The following is a 12,152-nucleotide window of genomic DNA, read 5'->3' as shown; positions in this document are numbered from 1 at the left end:
AAATGCAACTTATCTGGCTAATAACCAAGATAAGCAATTATTAATATTATAATTAGATGCCACAAAGGCATTTGACAACTTTTGTTGGCCATTTTCCACCTTAAAATATCCGAACCTGGAGAATCAAGTTTTCTAGAATATGTAGAAATCTATACTTAAATATTAGTGGCTTGAATTGATAAATTGTATAATATCCCCAATTTTTTATAACAAGAGATCCTGGTCAACCAGGATGCTTTTTCTTTTTTTTCCTTATTATTTACTATCTGAATAGATTTATTAACAAAAAAAATAAATAAAAGAAGCAGAGTCACACAAGCATCAATTAACAACAGGACAACAATGCCTATTTGGGAACCAGATCCTGGAACAAAGCCAAAAATCTGATTTGCTCCCACATTTACACCAATGGTATCATCATAGGCCTAACCAGTGCATGCATATGATTGCAGGTATCCCCACATACTGTTCAGGGGTGGGTTTTTACCAGTTTGCCCTGGTTCAAGCGAACCGGTAGCAGGGGCAGTGGGAGTCTCCGCCCACCTGCCCAGACGCCATCGAAAATGCTCTGTGCATACGCAGAAGCTTCTGCGCATGTGCAGAAGCACTGCGCACTTGTGCGCTGCCAATAGCAAACCAGTAGCACAGGGATTTGAATCCCATCTCTGATGCTGTTCCTCCAAAATGACATCTGCCATCATCTGCCAGCAAAGCCCCTCTGGATTCTATATAGGATAAACGGGACAAACTTTGCACAAAAGAAGTAACTTAAGTTTGACATCAGACTCCAAAAGAACAAAGTAATATCAGAGCACTTCAACTTCCCAGAACCGTTTATAGCAGACTTCAAAGTGACTGTTTTGAAATAATGGGACTTTACAGAAAAGGAGATATTGTTGAATTCACATACATCAAATGTTTCAGGGACTCTCAGAAAGTCTCGACAAATACAAAAGATTTTTAATGCATTACAACTGTTAATTGATAAGGTATTTGTATTTGATCTCACATGGAAGCTGTAACTTCACATTCAACCTATCTTCCCCTTTATTTCTTTTCTACAAAGCTCTTTTGTGAGGTCTACAGCTCACAAACGTCCATGCCTTTTAATAAAATTTCCTAGTCAGAAAAAGTGGTACCAGACTTCTGATATATTTTTTTGTACTAAATGTCAATACATTTAAATATATTTTTAAAAATTCACATAGATTAAAGAAAACAATCAACATTACAATTTATTGAAGGGCCAGCAAATTACTAAATGTCTGAAGTAAGAGGAATGTATTAATTTATCAAAATTTAAGAAATAGAAATCCTTACGTTATTCCAGATATGACTGAGCTTCTGTAGATTTCCTTAGTGCATTCAGCATCACAGAACTGCAGCAGGACATGAAACTGAAGCAGGATTTCTTTTTCAAGGTAGGATCAAAATTGGTTTAGGATTAAGTTACTAGAAGGAATCCATATCTATTTGTATCACAAAAGCATCAAAATTAGTATCTTGTCCAAAAGGAACCAAAACTGTATATTTGATTGCTAAACCTTGTGCAGGTTTTTAACAAACAAATTGTGCATTTTTTAAAATTAGAGGAGGGATCCTCTGCATACTATGACACTATCTCAACAGAGAGAATACAATAGATATAATAACATGCTAAAGTTCCATCAACCAACCAACAGAAACAATGTCAATGAGTTAATATCTAAAGAGCCATTATGCTTTTCTACTTCTGCTACAGGCAATACACTGTATTTAACAAGGAATGAGACGTTCTGATGAGCACAAATGAATACCCCCAGATAGTCATCCTAAATCTGGCAACAATATTTAAAAAGCAGTCACAGTCATATTGATCCATGTGGAAAATCCACAACAGACACTGTACATAATTAAGGCCAACTAAATTGGAATTCAAAATTTCAAGTTTTCCAAAGCTCTTCATCAGGTCTGATATTAAGAAAAACAGAGAATAGGAAAGAAAGAAGAATGTTTTGAAGTTACTGATGCTGTCCCTCTGAGTTGCACTACTTTTAATAAAAGGAAAATTTTATATGTAGTAGAGTAATTATAGATACCCCTTTCATGTAATTATGGGTTTATATATATATTTATACTTTTACTCTACTACTGATAAATCTATCCATATTAATTAATTAATTAGTTAATTAATTAAATAAATCTATCAGTCTAAGACAATCTAATCTATTCTTTGGGGGAAATGTGCTTGTAGTTTATCTTGTCTTCGGAATGCTCTTTCCTTTCTGTGTCCTCAGAATGTCTTGCCAGCTTTATGGAAATCAGCTTAGCTCCAGCCATGCCAAAGCAGCTTGGCGCTCTCTTGCGTATCCATGTCCCATTTCCAATATCTTTTATGGAAATGTGATCAACCTTATCTAATAAGAAGAGACAGGCTTTCAGAAGGTGTGTCATTCTCTACACACAGAGTTGCTAGGCTTTCCATATAGCTTAATCTGCATTCCGGCAAAGGGAGCTGACCTCCTACATTTTTTTTTTTTTTTTGAGGAAGCTGTGCTGATAAATTGGAAGTCATCGTCACACCAAAAATAACCTGCTTTTTGCTTTAATGAAAACATGTCGTATTTCATATTATGCCAAGAAGAATCCACACTTGATACAGGAATTATGGATATATAATTGGCAAGATTGGGGTTATCGCCTATTCCATGGTATCTAAATGCTAAGCAAAAATGGGACAGAAGGGGCTTATTTTGTATTTGGTGGGACTGATGTTGAAATTAAAAAAAAAAAAGTCCAACAATGCTGCTTTGCCAAAACTGTTAGGAAGATTAGCCATCCCTCATTTGGAGGCAGGATGTTGCTTTGCATCTGTATTTAGAGATTCAACTGAGTGAACTCTCTCAGTCCTATTTCTTTCTTCAAGCAGAAGGAAATCGAATTTCATTTCAATTACAACATTGGCTCAACTTGAGGTAATCTTACCCGCAGCACATAGGCAAGTCTGTTTGGCCACATGCTTTGCGGCTTATGAGATAGTAAGAGACTTACTATCTGCTGCTATTTTTATTGATTTCTTAAAATATGGCCATAGAACATGCTCTGCAGATTAAAATTCTAGATGTTTTTCCACACAGGCCTATTTAAAGTGGTTGCTGTGCTGTGAAGATTCTGAACCTATCAAGATCAATGTATTACTCCCTACACCTGTATTAATTTTGCTTTGTTTCATTTCCATATTAATATCAGAATTTACCACAAAAGAGATGTATTTCTTCTAAAAGCAGATTATCTTCCCATTTTTCTAATACCGAATAACAGAGTTGGAAGAGTCCTTGGAGGTCTTCTAGTCCAACCCCTGACTCAAACAGAAAACTCTATAACATCTCAGACAAATGGTTATCCAGCCTCTTTTTAAAAATCTCTGGTGTTGGCGCATTCAGAACTTCTGGAGGCAAGTCATTCCACTGATTAATTGTTCTAGCTGTCAGGAAATTTCTCCTTAGCTCTAGGTAGGTTCTCTCTTGATTAGTTTTCATCCATACAGTTTGACATGGTCTCCTCAAAATGCATGCCTAATTTATTTCCACCCACCTCCTTGGCTATTGCCTAAACCAGTCAGAATAAAGCACAATTCATTTTAGAAGCAGTATAAAACTTGCTATTTAATTATTGCTGAACAATTACTTCTAGCAGCCCCTACACTTAACCACACTGGCTGAAGCTTCTTGGTCAAGAAGCGAAAGGTCTTCAAGGAAAAACAGAAAGTCCAGTTGCCTCTTGTGTTGTGGATTTAATAAGACAAACACAACTTTTGGGTTGATCAGAGACAGATTTTATATATATTGCGCAATAGGTTCAAGGCTCTGTACATGAAGCGTTGAACAAAGACAGGAATTAGGTACAATGGTTTTATACCCTTCTAGACAAAGGATTCTTTTGAAGTCAGCAGTTCATATGATCCTATACATTTATCAATTTTAATTGACATTACAGAGTTTCTTTGCAAAACAATCATAATTCTTTTTGTAGATTACTGAAGCATATCTTTTATCTTTTGACGATGGACAACTTTTAACTCATGTGGATCCCCTTGACCTAACCAACCTTTAAGCTGTATGTCATTAGAATGTTCCTTTCTTCTGACAACTTAGAGGCCTCCTAGAGGAACCAAAAGGACCTTGGCTGAGTTTGTACTCTTTCCAGCCGGATGCATTGCTTTTTAGAATAGAGTGAATAGAAAGTTATCCAGTGGTCATCCATCAGAGCCCGCTTCATTACATTACTTGAAAAAGCACCTTTGGGACACACAGCTGATGCTTCTGAGAGTGATGGTTTACAATATGTAAGGAACTAAGACTATAAAGTACATAAAAATAGTTTGATATAGATTCAGATCAAGGAATGCTCATGTGGAAGAAACACTGATCCCTGACTATTTAGAAACTATCTCTCCTGCTATGTTTATTTTAAGCAGTTATGTCCCCATGACAGAAAGCCATTTGCAAAAGCAATGCAGGCCCCAGTGCATGAATTATCTGCTTGCTGTGCCATCCAGGGATTTGAGCAAAGCATCGTTCATATAGTGAAATAAATTGGTTGAAGAATCCGAACTAACCGAAGTGCAGTCTGCAGGCTTATTCAAGCATGGTTCCATATATACACACAGACAGGAAATTCCATTTCTGAAACCTTTTAACTGTGATAATAAAGAAGCACACACCCTTGTGAAGTGCAACTCTGAAAGTTTTAATTCCTTTCCCCACACTACTGAATTTTCTTCTCATTGTAGAACGATAGACCACTAAAAAATTAATTCTATGAGCTAGTCCTATTATTAGAACTCCCTTATATTACAGCCAGATGTTCTTAACACACATAGGAGGAGGCAGTTGGTGGAATGGGAAAGTGCTTATATAAGCTTACTTCTTTTCCAGCAATCAGGTTTGCTGTGATGTCCCTCTGTAGGACTTCTTCTTCTAATTTTATCCCATATTTGAAAGAAGCCCAGAGCCCAGAGAAAGAGATTTGCCCAAAGTGAACCAGCAGGCTTCCATATTAAAGTAAGAATTTGACCTTGGGTTTTTCAAGTCCTAATCCACCACTCTATTTATTTACTACCTTACAGTATATGGTCATACTTTGCTAAGGTAACTGAAAGCAAAAATCAAAACCAATCTGCCAATCACCCTACAGATAGGTAAAATGAAAAAAAAAAAAAAAACTGGACAGATTTTAGGATTCATCTTTAATGCTGTCTGTGGTAAATCAGAATCTTGGCAACCATAAGAGGAAGTCTCAGTCTCAGTTGTTTTGAGTTAATTAAGGTGGGTTTTCTTTGAATCTTTGTGACACTTTTTACCTAGATGTCTGCATACCCAAACTGGCTTTGAAGATATAAAATGACAAATAACTGGCTGCTGATACGTCTTAATTGTTTATATCTCTGTTCTCTACCATTTCTTTCCCTGCCTCCTAACAATCTCTCACCCAAGCAAACTCGCTCCTTATTTGCTTATTGATATTGTAGGATTTAGGATTAGGTATCTCTATCCTCAGCTGTCTTTGAAAGACAATACAGGAATATTCCTACCCAGAGAGAGGATGTCCCTGTGATTCTGGACACACAGAAACAATGGAGCATGTGCTCCTCCAGTGCCTATATTACAGAGACATTCGTACTAGCCCCATATCAACATTACTTCATAAATACCCAGGGCACACAGGACAATTTTGCATCCCCTGCTACTTTTGCATACCAACCCTGCTACAACATAGAATGTTGCTAGGTTCTCTGCAGAAGGGCTTAAAATTCAACAAAATTCATGACCGGTGCCATGAACTAGATCAGGGGTTTCAAACTCAATTTCATTGACGGTCACATCAGAGTCGTGTTTGACCTTGTGGGGCCAAGGTGGGCATGGCCAGGATGGGTGTGGCCAGCTTGATGTCACTCTTGTCAGTGGTGCCTGGGGTGGCCCAAGCACTCTACCAGCGAAAACAGTGCTCACGAGCTCCGTTTTCAGCTGCCACAGCCTCCTGCAAGCCTCTGCCAGTGAAAGTGCCAATTCTGTGATTGTTAAGCAAAATCCATGTTCACCAATTGGTGTTCCTTGTTGGAAAGTGGCTGGTAACTGTTTGCTATGTGCTGTGGTCACATGATTGCAAATTGCAACCATGTGACTTACAGCACACTGCAACCAGTTTTAAATGCAAACATATAAATTGCAATCACATGACTTCAGGAGTAGTGTAACTGTTTTAAATCTGGATTTGCCCTTATCTAAATCGTGAAGCCCTGCAAACAGTCATTCATGCCCCGGTCATCTCTCAGTTGTATTGCTGCAACATTCTCTACATGGGGTTACCCCTTAAAACAGTATTTGGAAGCTATAGCTGGTACAGAATGCAGCAGTGCACACAGTTCTGGGCAGTGGTGAAATTCAATTTTTTTACTACCGTTTCTGTGGGCGTGGCTTGGTGGGCATGGCAGGGAAAGGATACTGCAAAATCTCCATTCCCACCCCACTCTAGGGCCAGCTGGAGGTGGTATTTGCCGGCTCTCCAAACTACTCAAAATTTCCGCTAACAGTTCTCCAGAATCTGTCAGAACCTGCTGGATTTCATCCCCGGTTCTGGGGGACCTTACACTGGCACAAGTAACACTGTTTGCATGAGCTACACTGATTGCCAGTTTGTTTTTGGGGTCCAATTCAAGGTGTTGGTTATTTCCCTATATGGCATGGTCATATTCCCCAATGAGATTAGCCCACCCCATTTGTTCCAGCAGAAGGGACTCCATCAGCTAAGGAATTCCCGCTGATGGGATCAAGGAAAAGAGCCTTTTCCACTGTGGCCCTGTCCCTATGGAACATTCAACCACCAGAAGTGAGAACTGCTCTCCCGCCTTCCAGCATTCTGGAAGGCTATCAAAACTTGATTTTGTTGGTTGGCTTCAGAGCGTGCTCACCACTGGAAATAGTTGACATATAAGAAGATCTTATCCCCATGCCATCCATCTCCTTGTTCTAGTTTTATATAGCACTGTAATTGTAATTGTTTCTATATTTATCTTTTTACTATTTGTAAGCTGCTGAGGTTACCTTATTGGTAAGAGGGATGGCATAATGTTTTTTAGATTCTGATTTATCCTGTGTGCTTTTTAATTACCTGCATCCCATCTTCCTTACGTTGGTCTATGACTGTAATAAAGATTTGATTTGATTTTAGAATTAGTTATTAACAACCTTCTTTGAATGCTCCCAATAAAGAGTAACAAAGGAACAGATGTTTCTTATTGTCAGGCCATGCTGAAAACATTAGAGTCAATATAAAAATTGAATCTTTGGCTGCTACAAAATATTATTCTGACTAGCAGGGGTTTGCTGCAATGATTTCCCTTTAGTGCTGGCACAACTTTTGTGTTTAACATGCTCTTTTGGAACTATAAAAATGAAAATGCTTTGATTCCAAAATCACATTCTGGTTTTGTGTCCTGACCCCCCCCCCCCGAAACTGAATAAAATCATTTGAAGCAGGTGAGACTGACAAATTACAATACCTTTCAATGCCCCTTATTAAATCTTATTTCAAACATTCTATGAGTGCGATTTTCTAAGCTTTAAGCAACGTCTGAGATATGAGCAAGCATAGTGTAACAGATTACCATACTTTTCGGTGTATAAGACACACTTTTTTCCCTCTAAAAGAGGGTGGAAATGTTGATGCATCTTATACACCAAATACAGCCATTTTTGGCCACTCAAAGCCCTGCCCATCCCGTTTTTGTGAAAAATGGGCCCATTTTTCCTAAAAACGGGCCACACAGATGCTTTGGGAGACCTAGAGTGCTCCTAGGGGCTGGGGAGGGCAAAAACACCCCCATTTTTGGCCTCCCAAACCCCCCATGTGTCATGTTTTTGCCCTCCCCAGCCCCTAGGAGCACTCTGGAGGCCTCCCAAACCCTCTGTGCACCCCAGTTTTGTGAAAAACGGGATGTGCAGGGGTTTTGGAGGCCTGCAGAATGCTCCTGGGGCCAGGGAGGGCAAAAACTTCTTTTTCTTGTTTACCTCTTCAAAAACTTGGTGCGTCTTATACACCAGTGCGTCTTATAGTCCAAAAAATATGGTATATAAGACTATGGAGATAACTTTGATGATAAAAGGCCAGAACCATTAAAAAAAACTCAGTTCTAGGAATGGAGAAAGAGTGAAAAAGACATCTATGATTCTGTTTAAATGAATTGAAGGATACTCTGGCAGACTTCCAAAGTTAGTTACTATATTCTACAAAATTTCTGAAATCTTTGCCTATTTCTTGCTCTGGTCTACCTTAAAAATGACACAAAGTTTTGAATTAAGTGTTGAATGTCTTCAATTTTTGAATTAAAAGCTTACTAATTTGAACTTGTTGAGGCAACCTAATGGATATCATGACTGACTAAATGTATTTTGACTTGGTTCCCAGCAGACTTAACCTCCCAAGGCAAATGGTTAAAGTTAATTGTTATTGTAATCTCATAGTATATAGAATAATAGAGTTGAAACTGTTCCATTGATTGATTGCTTTCTCCATTAGGAAATTTGTCCTTAGTTCTAGGTTGGTTGTCTCTTTGGTTAGATTTCTCATCTTGCCTTTTGGTGCAGTGGAAAATAATTTGACCCCTCATCTTGGTAGGAGTCCCTCAAATATTGGAACAGTGCTATCATGTCTCCCCTAGTCCTTTTCATTAGATTAGACATATCTCATTAGTCTAGATTGGGAGTCTGCAATCTTAAACACTCGAAGAGCCATTTGAACCCATTTCCCTCAGAAAAGAAAACACCAGGAGCCACAAAACCCTTCCCGTGCCTGACTATTTCTTGAGCAGCCACAAAACTAGCATATATAGTTGAATTAAAGATTCTGTTTTCTTCTGAAACTTTTCTTTTCTTGGATTTAGCCATAGTTAGCCTACTGGGTTGAAAAGTTCAATAAATCGCCTGTGGGTGCCACACATTGATGGTTGTGACGCATATTTTGAGAGACAGGGAGCTGCAGCAGAGGAGTGAAAGAGCCACATGTGGCTCCAGAGCTGCAGGTTGCTGATCCCTGGTCTAGATATACTCTTGGAATATACTTGGAGACTTTCTAGTCCTGATTTAATCCCATGAGAAGGTCTATGAATATATATTAGAGCTTTCCAACAGTAGAGACCTTCAAATTTCTAGTTTTCTAGGTTTCAGAGGTTCTGAATGCTCCAACACTGGAAGTTTTTAAGAAGAGACTGGACAACCATTTGTCTGAAATGATAGAATAGAATAGAATAGAATAGAATAGAATAGAATAGAATAGAATAGAATAGAATAGAATAGAATAGAACAGAACAGAATTCTTTATTGGCCAAGTGTGATTGGACATACAAGGAATTTGTCTTGTGTACATAAAAGAAAAGATACATTTGCAAGAATCATAAGGTACAACACTTAATAATAGTTATAGGGAAACAGTCAATATAAATCTTAAGGATACCAGCAACAAGGTTACAGTCATAAGTGGGAGGAGATGGTTGATAGGAACAATGAGAAGATTAATAGTAATGCAGATTTAATAACTAGTTTGACAATGTTGAGGGAATTATTTGTTTAGCAGAGTGATGGCATTCGGGAAAAAACTGTTCTTGTGTCTAGTTGTTCTGTATGCAGTGCTCTATAGCATCGTTTTGAGGGTAGGAGTGGAAACAGTTTATGTCCAGGATGCAAGGGGTCCGTAAATATTTTCACAGCCATCTTTTTGACTCGTGCAGTATACAGGTCCTCAATGGAAGGCAAGTTGGTTGTAATTGTTTTTTCTGCAGTTCTAATTATCCTCTGAAGTCTGTGTCTGTCTTGTTGGATTGCAGAACCAAACCAGACAGTTATAGACTCAGTAATTCCTCTGTAGAACTGTATTAGCAGCTCTTTGGGCAGTTTGAACTTTCTGAGTTGTCGCAGAACGAACATTCTTTGTTGTGCTTTTTTGATGACTTTTTGATGTTGGGTGTCCATTTTAGGTCATGAGATAAGGGAAGAACCTAGAAATTTGAAGGTCTCTACTGTTGATACTGTGTTGTCTAGTATTGTAAGAGGTTGTAGTATGGGAGGGTTTCTCCTAAAGTTCACCACCATTTCTACGGTTTTGAGTATGTTCAGTTCCAGATTGTTCTGGTCGCAGATTCGCAGGCTAGTTAGTCAATCTCCCATCTGTATGCAGATTCATAATTGTCTCGAATGAGACCTATAACTGTTTTTAGGCTTTTCTGCTTGAGCAGGCTAGAAGACCTCCAAAGTTCCTTCCAACTCTGTTATTCTGTTATTCTATACTGTTCAGTAATTTGCAATTTCTATTGTTTTACATGTCTCCCATTCCCACAATTCATATTTCAATTCAGTTCAAATCCAATAAATTGAACTGAAGCTACTTTAATCCTCAGTCATTCTATAATCTTAATAATTTTCATATTATTAAGGAACTTTATTTTTAATACACATTACTACAAACTAATCTGGCATTTTCTGAAATTAGGGATATGTTACCCATTACATTTTGACTTTACTTATTTATTTATTTATTTACAAATATTTATATGCCGCCCTTCTCCCAAAGGACTCAGGGCGGTGAACCCAGGTTAAAAACATACAATAATGAAGGAAAATCCCAATTAAAACCAGGTTAAAACAAGGACAAATAAATAATAAAACCCAAGAATCAGAATCAGCCCATTTGTTGAAACACCCAAGTCTTTAGGCCTCGACGGAAGGAGCGGAGATCAGGCGCCATCCGGAGCTCAGTGGGTAAGTCATTCCAGAGGGCAGGAGCGCCCACAGAGAACGCTCTACCCCTGGACGTCGCTAGCCAACATTGGCTGGCCGACGGTACCCTGAGGACGGCAGCCCTGTGTGAGCGGACAGAACGGTGGGCGGCGGGTAGGAGATGGTCCTGCAAGTACCCTGGACCTAAGCCATTTTGAATGTTAGGGTGTGTTTCTTAGTTTAAAATATACCAAAATGTATTTGACAATATATGTATCAAGACCAAATATTTTGAAATCTTGAAATTTTAGCTATATGCAAATTTTTAGAAAGACTTAAAAATATCTTGGAGTAATGAAGAGAAGAAAACAGAATTTTAAATGAATCGGTCAGAAATTTAATAGCTAATCCTATATCATCACTTAGAGAGCCAGTTGTAGTGGTTAAGACATCCGGCTAGAAACTGGATTAAGACTGTGAATTCTAGTCCTGTTTTAATCACAAAGCCAGTTATGTGACCTGGGAGAAGCTTCTTTATTTCAATTCAAGGAAAGAGGCAATGGAAAACTATTTCTGAAAAACCTTGGCAAGAAAACTGTAAAGAGTTGTAGGCAGTCTCCAAGAATTGGATGTGATTGAATGGAATTTTTAAAAAGTGGCTCAATTACGCCAGCCTAATTCAGATGTTTTGGAGGTTAACATCCATAATTCATGGTCAGTTTGAGGCAAACTGTGCTTACTACTCACTCTAAAACCATCTTTTTTGACATAGCAATTAAATAGATTCAAAACACACTTTACAAATGTTTTAAAAATACATTATTCTTCGAGTCTTATATTTCAGAGAAAAACATACACACAAATTCTAAAGATTATGCTTTCTAGCAAGTCTATTTAAATGGACTTTAAGCACTTTTCTTGATTAAAATTTGTTGCTGCCTCACTTTCCAAATCAATACTTATTTATATGTTTATTTATAGCAGTATAGTAGTATAGCTTTAATCTATACTAGGATACTCAGTATATTAATAGCTATTTAGCAGCAAACTCTACCCAGTCCTCATGGTCCAGAAACAACATCTCCTCATGTTTTTGGTACAAAAACTGTACGAAGTTAGCTCCTTGAAACTGGACTCATCATGTGCTCTCTGATCTTGGTTTCATTACCCAAACTAGGTAACTTCATCAGTGCTAGCATTGATGATGTTACCTAGTTTGGGTAATGAAACATCTGCAAGAAAACCAAAGTCCGAGAGCACCAAGAACCTCTCATTTCAACTCTGAGCAAAAACAGCCTCCTTTATTGGCTCTCCATTTTAGACATCGTACTGGGTCTTTATGTTAACCATAGCAGAAAGACATCAAAGAATGTCAATGGAAGACCAATGAAAAGATGGACGGTC

Source organism: Pituophis catenifer, unplaced genomic scaffold (genome assembly GCF_029215685.1).
Source record: "Pituophis catenifer annectens isolate HBS135680 unplaced genomic scaffold, rPitCat1.0.hap2 SCAF_7, whole genome shotgun sequence".
Lineage (NCBI taxonomy): Eukaryota > Metazoa > Chordata > Lepidosauria > Squamata > Colubridae > Pituophis > Pituophis catenifer.
Note: the sequence above shows the minus strand (reverse complement) of the source record.